We start from the raw sequence: 13,111 nt of genomic DNA, 5'->3' as shown, positions 1-13,111 counted from the left end.
GCCTCGGAGCAGTTAGGCCCGTGAGCCACAACTACTGAGCCTGCGCATCTGGAGCCTGTGCTCCGCAACAAGAGAGGCCGCGATAGAGAGAGGCCCGCGCACCGCGATGAAGAGTGGCCCCCGCTTGCCGCAACTAGAGAAAGCCCTCGCACAGAAACGAAGACCCAACACAGCCAAAAATAAATAAATAAATTAAAATATATATATATATACTTGTTTGAAAACAAAACCAAAAAAAGCCTGTTTTTTTGGTTAATTGTTTCTCCTTGAAAATGTTACATTAAATTGGTAGGGTAACTTGATACCCGTGACATCCTAACACTGAAAAAATATGGTATAGAGTCTTTCCATTAAATCCCAACAGAAACCAGGTTGTGAATATCCGCTTACGGGCAAGGGTCTCCATTTGGAAAGTAACGGAGAAGCAGTACACGTATTTTAAACAAGTGACTGAGTAGATTGGATTGGTTTTACTATAGTAACTAGTCAAAACCAGTAGAGAGGAAGGACTAGAGAGGGCAAGCAGGAACAGTGAACAAGGTCAGCAATTTAGCGGCTATTTCTCTGGGACCGAAAAAAAATCGGAGCAAATCCAAGAGACATTTAAGCAACAGCACCTAAAATATGCAGTTGTCATTCTAATATAGGTCATGATTAAGAGGAAAGGAATAGGCACGTGAAGAAAACCACACTGATCCTGTTATTCAGACCTAGAACTGGGGAAAGAGAAAAATGATTAGCCTTCCTGAGTATATTCTTCAAAAGTGGCTCATATGATAATATTATAAATCAACTGTACTTCAGTTTTCTAAAAAGGAGCCCATATGCAAGGGCAGGTAAACTGTGATGAAAAGAGAGAAAACAAAGCAATGTCACTGAAACATTCTGCGATCACACCTTGAGTCAGGTACAGAAGGTAATCAAAGCATGGCCCCTTTTTTATGCGCTTGACTCCTTACCAGCAAAGGCCCAGGCCCTGTCCCAGATTAAAACTGTTTCCAAACTGATTTTCTCTGCTATCTGAAACCTGTCTTGGCCCCTTTCAAGGTCATATTTATTCACCATGGTAACAAACAATTGTCCAACTATGGTCACAGCCCTGGTTTTTGGGGGGGAAATTCATGAGGTTCTCTGAAATGAATAGGAACAACCCAATTCAGTAAGAGTGAGACAGACAGATAGAGATGATGCTTCAGAAGGGAGGCACCAGTAAGAAGGAGCTCAATTGCTATGGTTTGCCGATAGCAAACCAAATGCTATCGGCATTGGATCATTTTGGATCACCAAAATGATCCTCATATTTCCTTGACTCCATGGATTGTGGGATGTACCACTTTAATATTGTTTTCCAAGATGGTGAAGGGCAAAGAGGCACCCTATTAAATATATATATATTATTTGTAAGATATTTTCTAATTTCAGAAAGTTTTTAAAACATGTATCTTAGAATGAGGAAATAAAGTAATTGCATGCATCAAAAGGGGAATTTAGGGGCTTCCCTGGTGGCGCAGTGGTTGAGAATCTGCCTGCCATGCAGGGGACACGGGTTCGAGCCCTGCTCTGGGAAGATCCCATATGCCGCGGAGCGACTAGGCCCGTGAGCCACAATTACTGAGCCTGCGCGTCTGGAGCCTGTGCTCCGCAGCAAGAGAGGCCGCGATAGTGAGAGGCCCCCGCACCGCGATGAAGAGTGGCCCCCACTTGCCACAACTAGAGAAAGCCCTCGCACAGAAACGAAGACCCAACACAGCCATAAATAAATAAATAAATAAATAAATAAATAAATAAATAAATAAAAAATTTTTTTAAAAGGGGGGGAATTTATTCATTCTCTCATTTACTGACTCTTTTGATGTGCTACGCACACACTGTGACCTGGAATTACAAAGTTGAACAAAACAAAAATCCTTGCCCACAACAGAATCTCAGCCTGGAGGTGGAGATAAGCATGTGAACACATTTAAAAGGACCATCATAAAGAACCTCTGAGAGGCAGGAGAACACAGTGGTTCACAGTCTGACTGGCTAGGTTAAGATCCTAGCTGTGCCGCTTACTAGCTGGGCTTTAGGGTGTTACTTAACCTTTCTGCCCCTGTTTCATCATGCATAATATGCAATGTTAATAACCATACTTACCTTTATTAGACAGTAGGAAGAAGTAAATTAATGAATTAAAAATGCTTAGCATGGCTTTGGACAGGTAATAAAAGTTGACTCCTAATCTTGCTATGTACACACAGGATGCACAAATATCAGGGAAGGAAGAGCCTATAACTGTGTGTGGAAAGGCGCCAGGGAAGCTTTACCAAAGGGGTGCCTGATCCCAGCACTGAGGGAATAGGAATTCATTCGGCAGATAAGAAAGACTTTTCTGAGTCTTTTATGTTTTATGAGAAAACATGAACCATTTTAGGAACCTAAGTCAGAAGATGGCATCTGGCAAACTACCTCTGGGTCAGATTACCAAAGAATTTTGTGTCAGTTCTGTTTGGTTAGCAGTTTCATCTAGTCAGGACAAACAAAGTTTTGTCAACTTAAGCCAAAGAAAACAAGGGAAAGGAGAAGACAATTTATTGAAAAGTTGTGGATAACATACAGAAGCAAAGAAAACATTGAATAAGCAGGTCTTTCAAAGAATCCAGGACAATTAAGGGAATCCAGGTAACAGGAGCAAATGGTCAATTTTCTTAGCGTGCCTTACTCTAGAATATGTGTCAGCAACAGAATCTACAATATGTACCTGAAACAAATCGCTTCCAACTACTTTCAATCCTTCCTTCTCTGTATTCAAAATTGAAAATGTTCAGGAGAGAATTGGTCTAACTTGGCCAGGGGAGCAGAGGGTTTCTTGAATAACAGCCCTGCAAGCCTGTGGGCATTGGATCTGGGTATTTCCTGGAGTTGTATGGCTCCCAGGAAAGCTGAGGACGGATATTTCACAGGCAAAAAGAGGCGCACAACAGTCTCGCATGCTCTGCCAAAGGGTTTGGACTTTGTCCATAGGCAGAGGGAAGCCCGTGGAGGTATAAAGATGGAGATGATCCACACTTCTCTTCTGGAACACGAGAGTCTACTCTGGAAACTGTAACAAATACCAGTGAGCTGGCACTAACCCCAGGACCCAGCCTCAACCACCAGTGAGCAAGCAACAGCCCCAGGACACCCTGGGCCACGGCCCTGCCCACCAGCCAGTGGGCACCAGCTTTGGGACCCCAGGTCCTACAGCTAGAGACCCCAGGACCCAATTCTGCCCACCGGTAGGCAGATACCAGTCCCAGGACCACCACAGCCCTGCAGCCTGCCATGTCAGCACGCAGCCCACTCACCAGCAGGCTAACACTAGCTCCAAGACACCTTGGACCCCTCAGCCAGCCATGCCCTGATCCAGCCCCACTCACCTGTGGGCCAGCACCAGCTTTGGGACACCCCAGATCCTGCAGCTAGCTGTGTCAGGAACTGGCCCCACCCACTAGCAGGCCAACACTAGATCCAGGAACCTCAGCCCTGTAACCACCCACCCCAAAACCAGGCTCCACCTACTAGGGGGCCAGCACTAGCCCTGGGATCACCCCATTTCCTCCCTGGGCTCCACAGCCAGGCATCTCATGACCCAGCCTTGCCAACCAGAGGCCAACAGCCTCCATACAAGGCACAGCCTGGCAACCAACCAGTCCAGGGCCAGCCACACCTACCAGACCACCCACAGTAGTCAGCCGGCCACAATAGAAGGGCACACTCAGCCCACAGAGGGGGCACCCCTAGAGCATATAACTCTGGTGACCAGAGGGGAGTGTGCTGCTGAGACACACAGGATGTCTCCTACAAAAGGCCACTTCTCCAAGGTCAGGAAATGTAACCAACCTACTAAACACATAGAAATAAAAATGAGATGACAAAGGAACATGTTCAAAGAGAAGCAACAAGATAAAACCCCAGAAGAAGAACTAAGTAAAGAGGAGATATGCAGTCTACCCGACAAAAAGTTCAAGGTAATGATCATAAAGGTGTTCAAAGAAATCAGGAGAAGATTGGACGAACAGAGTGAGAAGTTAGAATTTTTTAACAAAGAGTTAGAACAAACAGAGATGAAGTAATACAATAACTGAAATGAAAAATACATTAGAAGGTATCAACAGTAGATTACATGATACAGAGGAACAGATCAGCAAGCTGGAAGACAGAGTAGTGGAAATCACTGAAGCTGAACAGAAAGAAGACAAAAGAAAAAAAAGAAATGAGGACAGTTTAAGAGACCTCTGGGACAACATCAGGCATACTAACATTTGCATTATAGGGGTCCTAGAAGGAGAAGAGCGAGAGAAAGGGGCAGAGAACACACTTGAAGACATAATAGCTGAAAACTTTCCTAACCTGGGAAGGGAAACAGACATCCAGGTCCAGTAAGCATGGAGAGTCCGCAACAGGATCAACTCAAAGAGGGAGTTTAAGATGTACAAACTTCCAGTTGCTGTAAGTGAGTCATGGGTATGAAATGTACAGAGTAGGGAATAACTAAACTTATTGTGGTGATCAGTTTGAAATGTATACAATTATCAAATCACTATGTTGTGTAACAGGAACTAATGGTGTTGTAAGTCAATTATACTTCAAAAACAAACAAACAAACTCATAGAAAAAGAGATCAGATTTGTGGTCATGAGAGGTGGGGAGTACGGGGAGGGGGGATTGAATGAAGGAAGTCAAATGTGCAAACTTCCAGTTATAAGATAAATTAGTACTAGGGAGGTAATGTATGATATGATAAATATAATTAACACTGCTCTATGTTATATATGAAAGTTGTCAAAAGAGTAAATCGTAAGAGTTCTCATTACAAGAAAAAGTCTTTTCTATTTCTTTAATTTTGTATCTATATGAGATGACGGATGTTCACTAAATTTATTGTGATCATCACTTCATGATGTATGTAAGCCAAATCATTATGCTGTTCACCTTAAACTTATACAGGGCTGTATGTCAATTATATCTCAATAAAACTGGATGAAAAAAATATTTAAACCAGAATACAGTACTCAAATTTCATTTCTATAACCTGGCAGAGAATGCTCTAATTTCTACTTGACAGCATTTATATACAAGCACTGTACTAATTGCTGGATTAAAAAAGATATGACATTTTGCTCAAGGAGCTCACAGTATAAGTGTTTCTACCTCTTCAGAGTTCTTTAAATTTCTATATTATTACTTAGCTGAAGATTTCTCACATTGAGTAACAAATTATGAATGTGATATTCATCAGGTCCCAGATAGGACTATACTCATCTGTTAGAAACAAAAAGAGCTACATAAAAATATACAAAGGTAGATTTTCTTACTAGAGTTAGAACAAAAAACCTCACTTATCATTTAAATGGCAGAAGAAAACAAATTTTAGATAGGGTAATAAATCCCAAGTAATTTATATGTAGTTTTTGAATATTTGAGGAAAAAGATATACTCTCTTCCTGTACCCAATTCCTCCATCCACCAGGAGCTTTATACATTCTTCCGTTAGTTTAGTTATTGTATGTATTAGAGGCAGGAGAACCAAGTGGTTAAAAGCTAGGGTATCCATATAATATGTTATCCAAACCAGAGCACTTTTGGAAGTGAATAAAGTCACAGCAATTACTTTGGGATAGCAGTAGTAACCTGGGACCATCCCAGGCAAACAGAGACATACAGTCACCCTATTGAAAGCTTGTGCGCTGAGGTCAGAGTTTGTTCGTGGACAGGGAGAAACAATTGAAGGCTTTTGAGTACTGCTGATAAATGACCAAGACTTCAGGGAGCTTAGTATAAAAGTGGGTTATGGCTGGATTGGAGCACAGACAGACTGAGGATAGGAAGGCCCATGAAGACGTTCTTATGGCTAGGAAAGAAATAATGAAAGGCCAAGTTAGGATGGTGGCAATCCTATATAAAGAGATAGGGCAGCTAAAGAAGTCAGACAGGTTGTAAACTAGTCCAAGTAGTTATAACTTATTGAACACCACCCAAGGGTCTTGACAGGTGAAGGTCGGGCATAGCAGAGCACCTGCCAATAGGAAAAACAAATAGGAGCTCAGATTCTAGAGCAAAAGCTTTTGCTCCCTATCCATTTTCATACTTTCTGTTCATGTCAGTACCAGGATCATAGGTGTGTGCTTCATCCCAAGGAGGACTGAAGCCCTCCATTGACCTCTTGTTACTATGCACGGCATAGGTAAGCCAAGAGCTTCTTTCACTGGTAGGGTAATAAAATGGCACCAACAATTGCTTCAGACACCACTTGGTGGCACCAGTACCTTGAAATGATTGAATGCAACTCGCTGCTCTTGATCTTACACTGGAAACTTTAGACTCATAATGGTCTTCAGCCAATCTTCAAGGTCAAATTTTTTTTCACGATTATTTGACTTCTTCCAGAACATTTACATCCTCCTTTATCTTAATCTATGGAGATCCTGAAAACTGGAAGACAGTATATTTTATTTTGATAATGATCTATTATTACTTCAAAAATTCTTTTGCATGTATTATACGTATACTTTTGCATAAATGTGACCATATCTTTCGTACCTAATTTTCTTATATCAGCCTCTTCCTTTATCTTTCTCACATGTCACCACTGCAATTCCTCCCACCTCCTTCCAGAAAACCCATCTTAACCTAGTGTGTGTCCATCCATATCCATTTCCATCACCATAGGACCGTACACAAATGTGTGTCTAGACAAATTATACACAGATTAAACGTATACCTATAAAAGTTTTTTGATCAGTGATTTATAAAATGGGCTTGTAATATACTCGTCTATACATCTTGCTTTTCTCCCTCAGCAATATCTGGTGGTAATCCTGCTAAGCAACTAGTATTGCTCCAATTCACTTTTTTGTGAGTCTACATAATATTCCATGGTATAGGCATACCTTAATTTTTTCAACAACAGTCCCTTACTGAAGGGTATTCACATGGTTTCACTTTTTTTGTTTGTTTGTTTTGCTACAATAAATAATGCTGCTGTAGAAATCCTGGGCCTATATCTTATGTACTAGTGCTTTTGTCCCTATGAGTTAGATTCCCAAGAGGGGAATGCTGGATTGAAGGCTAAGGATGTATTTTTAGTTTTAAAAAAAATGTTGCCAGATTTACTTCCCAAAAAAGCTGTTTAAAAATTCCCATTTCCAAGAAATGAAATGGAGGTATTTGTAGTGAGGTGGATGGAGTTAGAGTCTGTCATACAGAGTGAAGTAAGTCAGAAAGAGAAAAACAAATACAGTATGCTAACACATATATATGGAATCTAAGGGGAAAAAAAAAATGTCATGAAGAACCTAGTGGCAATACGGGAATAAAGACACAGACCTACTAAAGAATGGACTTGAGGATATGGGGAAGGGGAGGGGTGAGATGTGACAGGGTGAGAGAGTGTCATGGACATATATACACTACCAAATGTAAAATAGATTGCTAGTGGGAAGCAGCCGCATAGCACAGGGAGATCAGCTCAGTGCTTTGTGACCGCCTGGGGGGGTGGGATGGGAGGGTGGGAGGGAGGGAGATGCGGGAGGGAGGAGATATGGGAATGTGTGTATATGTGTAGCTGATTCACGTTGTTATAAAGCAGAAAATAACACACCACTGTGAAGCAATTATACTTCAATAAAGATGTTTAAATAAAAAAAAAAAATTCCCATTTCCACCAGCAATATATGACAGTGCCCTTTTCTTCATATCTCCACTAGCAATGTTATGATTTTGCTTTTTGCTTTTTGCCAGCCTGATGGATGTAAAGGGATAACTCATCATTATTTTACTTTTTGTTTTCCTCACTGGTTATGATTTTGAGCATCTTGCCAGGTGTTTTGGCCATTCTGATTTGATTCTTCACAGCTTTTGCCCAAAGCAAGAATATTTTAAAAGGATCTTTGCTTAGTGAAGATGCTAGAAAAATATTGCTAAAATATTTTAGAAAATAGAAAAATAGGATTTATCATAGTCACCAGTATCTATATGTAATGTCTAACACTAACTAAAAGCCCTGGGGTGCCAGGAAATAATCTTGTGAGTACTATTCAATTCTGGAATGTCTACTCTGAGGGCCAAACATGATTATTTTTTTTTCATAAGGGATTGTCTCCCTCTTAGTGCTTCATTTCTGATTGGATGATGTATTACTGTATATGCTTAAGTAGGATTTGTTATTAAATAGAACCAGCCCCATTTATTTAAGTGTCATTCAAACTACGTGTTTTTAAAAAAAGAAAAGAACAAAAATCAGTAGGGAAAGAAATTGTATTTTTAAGCTTCTAAGAAGATTTTATAAACAATGGAGCCCAGAGAACAACAACAAAAAAAAGTCATAAAGTGACTTGACAGTGTCCTTTTAAGTGAACATATGTGAGTTTTATACATCCATATGTGTTCACATATGCCCTACATATGCACAGCCAGCTGCTAACCAACCAGATCGTTCAATGTGTATGTTTACTGTAAAACAAGCCGAAAGTGTTTGGTCTCTTTGTTAGAGAAACAGCTCATAATTTCAAGTATACAAATATCAGTTGTTTTTCATTTCTTTGTCTTCCAAGCCAAATGAGCTGCCAATGCTCAATTTGGCAGCATGCTAACTGAGGCTGACTCTTGGCCAGCCACAGAAACCTGGCCCTGAAAGTTCAGGAAATTTCTACAAGAATAAGGAGTTTTTCCTAATGGATCCCTAAACGATAGGAAGTTTCTTTAGAGCCTCAGCCAGTTATTTCCCACTCAGTATCCCAGAGGATAATCACTAACATTGTTTGGACACTAATGGATGGATTTAGGGTGTGAAATGAGGGGTACTGAGTCCTCCCATATTTGACCAAATACTCTTTCAAAACGCACTATTAACAGAGAACAGCCTGGGGTGCAGAGATGATTTTTGTGATAACAACTTTATCTAGGCACCCTCGGTATCTCATCTTTTATTTCACCCTTGATGACAGTGCCCCACAGCTTAAAATGGTTAAGTGAAGTTTGGACCAATTTCCAATTGAGGATAAAGGCTTTGGGCCAATTATACATCGACTTCTACAATCACAGTATTAAACCCAATTATCACTAGTATTCTCTAATACTAACATTAATATTCTCTGAATAGCAGAAAGAAAAAGCATGTAAGGAAGTAGGCTGTGATGAAATGAGCTTGTGCTTGGGAGTGGGAGAGTCTGTGTCCAGTCCTATCTATCTCTGACATTCCCTGGCTGTGTGGCCTTAGGTAAGCAGCTTCATGCCTCCAACTTCAGTTTCCTCATCAGCTGGATGGGAATAGTCATGCTGATTTCCTAAGTTTCTGATGAAGATGAAATGAAATAATCTATGTAAAAGGACAATGCACAGTACTAGGAATATAGTAAACTCTCAATAAATGTGAATTTCCTTCTTCTCTAGTTCCATCTTCCCTCTCTAAAAGAGAGAAACATGAGAACTAGGAATGTTTCTTGGTCAAGGACCAAGTCCCCAGTTCCAATGTTGGGAGCGGGAGAGGCTGAATTCCACAGCGAAAATTCATTTAAAATGTTAGCTTTTGATATCATTAACAGAGACTAGACTGAGAAATGTGTGTATGTATGTGTCTATATGCTCATTTATAAAAAGCATACTCATTTATTTAGCACCTACTGTGTGTCTAGAATAGTGCTTGCCATGTAGTAAATGTCCGTAAATATTTTTTTTAAATGAACGAAGACTAAACCCTCAAAGCACCATCATAACCTCTTCCTAGGTGCTTAGTGATGATGCCCTGCTTTCCAAGGAAGAAGTACGGGTATCTGTTATCGCTGACTTATTCACCCCTGAAAAACAACTAGAAGTGTCCTGTCTACCTTCCAGCTTGCCAACACAGGCTTCTTCTACATCTAACCACCTCTCATTCCCTCTTTCCCTCCCTCCATTAAACCTTCCTGAAGCTGTCCAGTATTTCACCACAACTGAAAAATAAAATTCCTATTGCTGCAGGTGTCCATGTGTTTGGGGCAAAACGAGCCACTGCTTGACAATTGTAAAGAAAGAGAGAACAGCTGTTTGCATCTGGATACGGGGGGGGGGGGTAAGAAAGAGAGAACAGCTGTGGCAGATAAGAAAGTGAGCAAGTGAGCAGCTGCTGGTAATTCAGAATCTATCAGACTGCCCAGAATAATTGAAATCCAGAAGAAGCATGCAAGACTCGACTTAACTGCTTTACTGTATCCTGCTCTTCATTAGATCCTACTTGTCCTTCGTTAGAGACATTGCCATGAGAGCCACAGGAGGGCTCCCAGCAGGAATATCAACCCCCAGCTCCCCATCCATAACCCTTTGGAGAAGCAAAGCAAGAGAGTTAAAATGGCACAGACTTTTCTTCCAGTAAGTCCATACTACTTTTACGAGAAGAAAAGTCTATGGTTGGCAAGGGAAAGAATACTAACCGATGATGGATCTATCACAAAATGGTGCGAAAAGAATTCTTTCTATATTACAAGAGGTTGTGGTCATTTTGATGATGATCTCACATTGTAGAATTCAATAGGCTAACAAAAATATGTGATAACTTAAGCATAATTTATACTTCAAAAAACATATTTTAAAACCCTGTCAGTAGTTTCAATGTTTCTTTTTCTGTGTATATATAATCCTATGAATGTGTATACATAGAAACCTTTCCCTCTACTTTCTTTTTTATTTTTTGTAAAATGAAGAGGATAACATCTTTGTATCATGCATTGGGTAACAAAATGTTGAGTTTGGTTTTCTGCTTCACACTGGTTCTTCTAGTCAGCTGCGATTCTAGGATAAATTGAGTGACCCAAAAGTATGTCAGTCTATTTCTCACCTTCCTCAACACAGAAGAAAAGCATCTCACCACTCCAGTTTGTAGAATTTCAACTCTTTAGTTTCTGAAAGGCACAGTTCAAGAGAAGAAAAAAGAAGCTACTGCACAATGTTATTTATTACTGAATTATATACAACTACATGCCCCAAGTAAAAGAATAAACAAATTATATGGCAATCTATACATATTTAAAGAAATCATTTTGAAGATAGTGATGGAGAAAATGCTTGTGATATAACATTCATGAAGAAGACTCTGCTAAGACGATTCATAAGTGAAAAGTTGAATGCAAAATGTACACTGTGATTACAACTAAGGCATCAGGAGGGACCTTCAAGATGGCGGAGGAGCAAGACATGGAAATCAACTTCCTCCCCACAGATACATCAGAAATACATCTACATGTGGAACAACTCCTACAGAACACCTACTGAACACTGGCAGAAGACCTCAGACTTCCCAAAAGGCAAGAAACTCCCCACATACCTGGGTAGGCAAAAGAAAAAAGAAAATACAGAGACAAAAGAATAGGGATGGGACCCGCACCAGTGGGAGGGAGCTGTGAAGGAGGAAAGGTTTCCACACACTAGGAAGCCCCTTTGCGGGCAGAGACTGCGGGGGGCGGAGGGGGGAAGCTTCGGAGCCATGGAGGAGAGCACAGCCACAGGGGTGCAGAGGGCAAGGCGGAGAGATTCCCACACAGAGGATCGCTGCCGACCAGCACTCACCAGCCCGAGAGGCTTGTCTGCTCACCCGCCGGGACGGGCGGGGGCTGGGAGCTGAGGCTCAGGTTTCGGTCGGATCGCAGGGAGAGGACTGGGGTTGGCTGCGTGAACACAGCCTGAAGGGGGCTAGTGCGCCACAGCTAGATGGGAGGGAGTCCAGGAAAAAGTCTGGAACTACTGAAGAGGCAAGAAACCATGGCTTCAGGGTGCGCGAAGAGAGGGGATTCAGAGCACCGCCTAAATGAGCTTCAGGGACGGGCATGAGTCACGGCTATCAGCGCGGACACCAGAGACGGGCATGAGATGCTAAGGCTGCTGCTGCCGCCACCAAGAAGCCTGTGTGCGAGCACAGGTCACTATCCACACCGCCCCTCCCGGGAGCCTGTGCAGCCCGCCACGGCCAGGCTCCTGTGATCCAGGGACAACTTCCCCGGGAAAACACACGGCGCGCCTCAGGCTGTTGCAATGTCACGCCGGCCTCTGCCACCACAGGCTCGCCCCGCATTCCAATTATGACTATCATACTCCTCCCTCCCCACCCGCCTGAGTGAGCAAGAGCCCCCTAATCAGCCGCGGCTTTAACCCCATCCTGTCTGGGTGGGGAACAGAAGCCTGAGGACGACCTACATGCAGAGGCGGGTCCAAATCCAAAGCTGAACCCCAGGAGCTGTGCGAACAAAGAAGAGAAAGGGAAATTTCTCTGTGCAGCCTCAGGAGCAGCGGATTAAATCCCCACAGTCAACTTGAGGTACGCTGCATCTGTGGAATACCTGAAGAGACAATGAATCATCCCAAAATTGAGGCAGTGGACTTTGGGAGAAACTGTGGAATTGGGGTTTGCTGTCTGCAACTGATTAGTTTCTGATTTTTTTTTTTTTGGTCTTTATTGAATTTGTTATGATATCGCTTCTGTTTTATGTTTTGTTCTTTTGCCCATGAGGCATGTGGGATCTTAGCTCCCCGACCAGGGATCGAACCCACACCCGCTGCACTGGAAGGTGAACTCTCAACCACTGGACCGCCAGGGATTTTCATGTTTATCTTAGTTTAGTTTTTAGCACTTGTTATCATTGGTGGATTTGTTTATTGGTTTGGCTGTTCTCTTCGTTTATTATTATTATTTTTTTTTATTTTAACAAAAAAAATTTTTTTTTATTTATTAAAAAAAAATTTTTTTTTCTCCCTTTTCTTCTGAGCTGTGTGGCTGACAGGATCTTTGTGCTTCTGCCAGGTGTCAGGCCTGAGCCTCCAAGGTGGGAGAGCCAAGTTCAGGACATTGGACCACCAGAGACCTCCCAGCCCCTCATAATATCAATCGGCAAGAGCTCTCCCAGAGATCTCCGTCTCAGCACTAAGACCCAGCTCCACCCAAAGGCCAGCAAGCTCCAGTGCTGGATGCCCCATGTCAAACAACTAGCAAGACAGGAACACAACCCCACCCATTAGCAGAGAGGGTGCCTTAAATCATAATAAGTTCACAGACACCCTAAAACACAACACTGGACGTGGTCCTGTCCACCAGAAAGACAAGATGCATCCTCATCTGCCAGAACAC

General features: G+C 42.0%; 1 protein-coding gene across 1 annotated transcript in view; it reads right to left on the bottom strand.

Moving 5' to 3' along the window:
- TSPAN8 (tetraspanin 8) overlaps positions 1 to 13,111 on the bottom strand; it is a 242,853-nt gene that overhangs the window by 60,751 nt on the left and 168,991 nt on the right. The gene's annotated exons all lie outside the window — the stretch shown is intronic.

Source organism: Balaenoptera acutorostrata, chromosome 11, assembly GCF_949987535.1.
Source record: "Balaenoptera acutorostrata chromosome 11, mBalAcu1.1, whole genome shotgun sequence".
Classification (NCBI taxonomy): domain Eukaryota; kingdom Metazoa; phylum Chordata; class Mammalia; order Artiodactyla; family Balaenopteridae; genus Balaenoptera; species Balaenoptera acutorostrata.
This window is presented reverse-complemented; position numbering and strand designations above follow the sequence as displayed.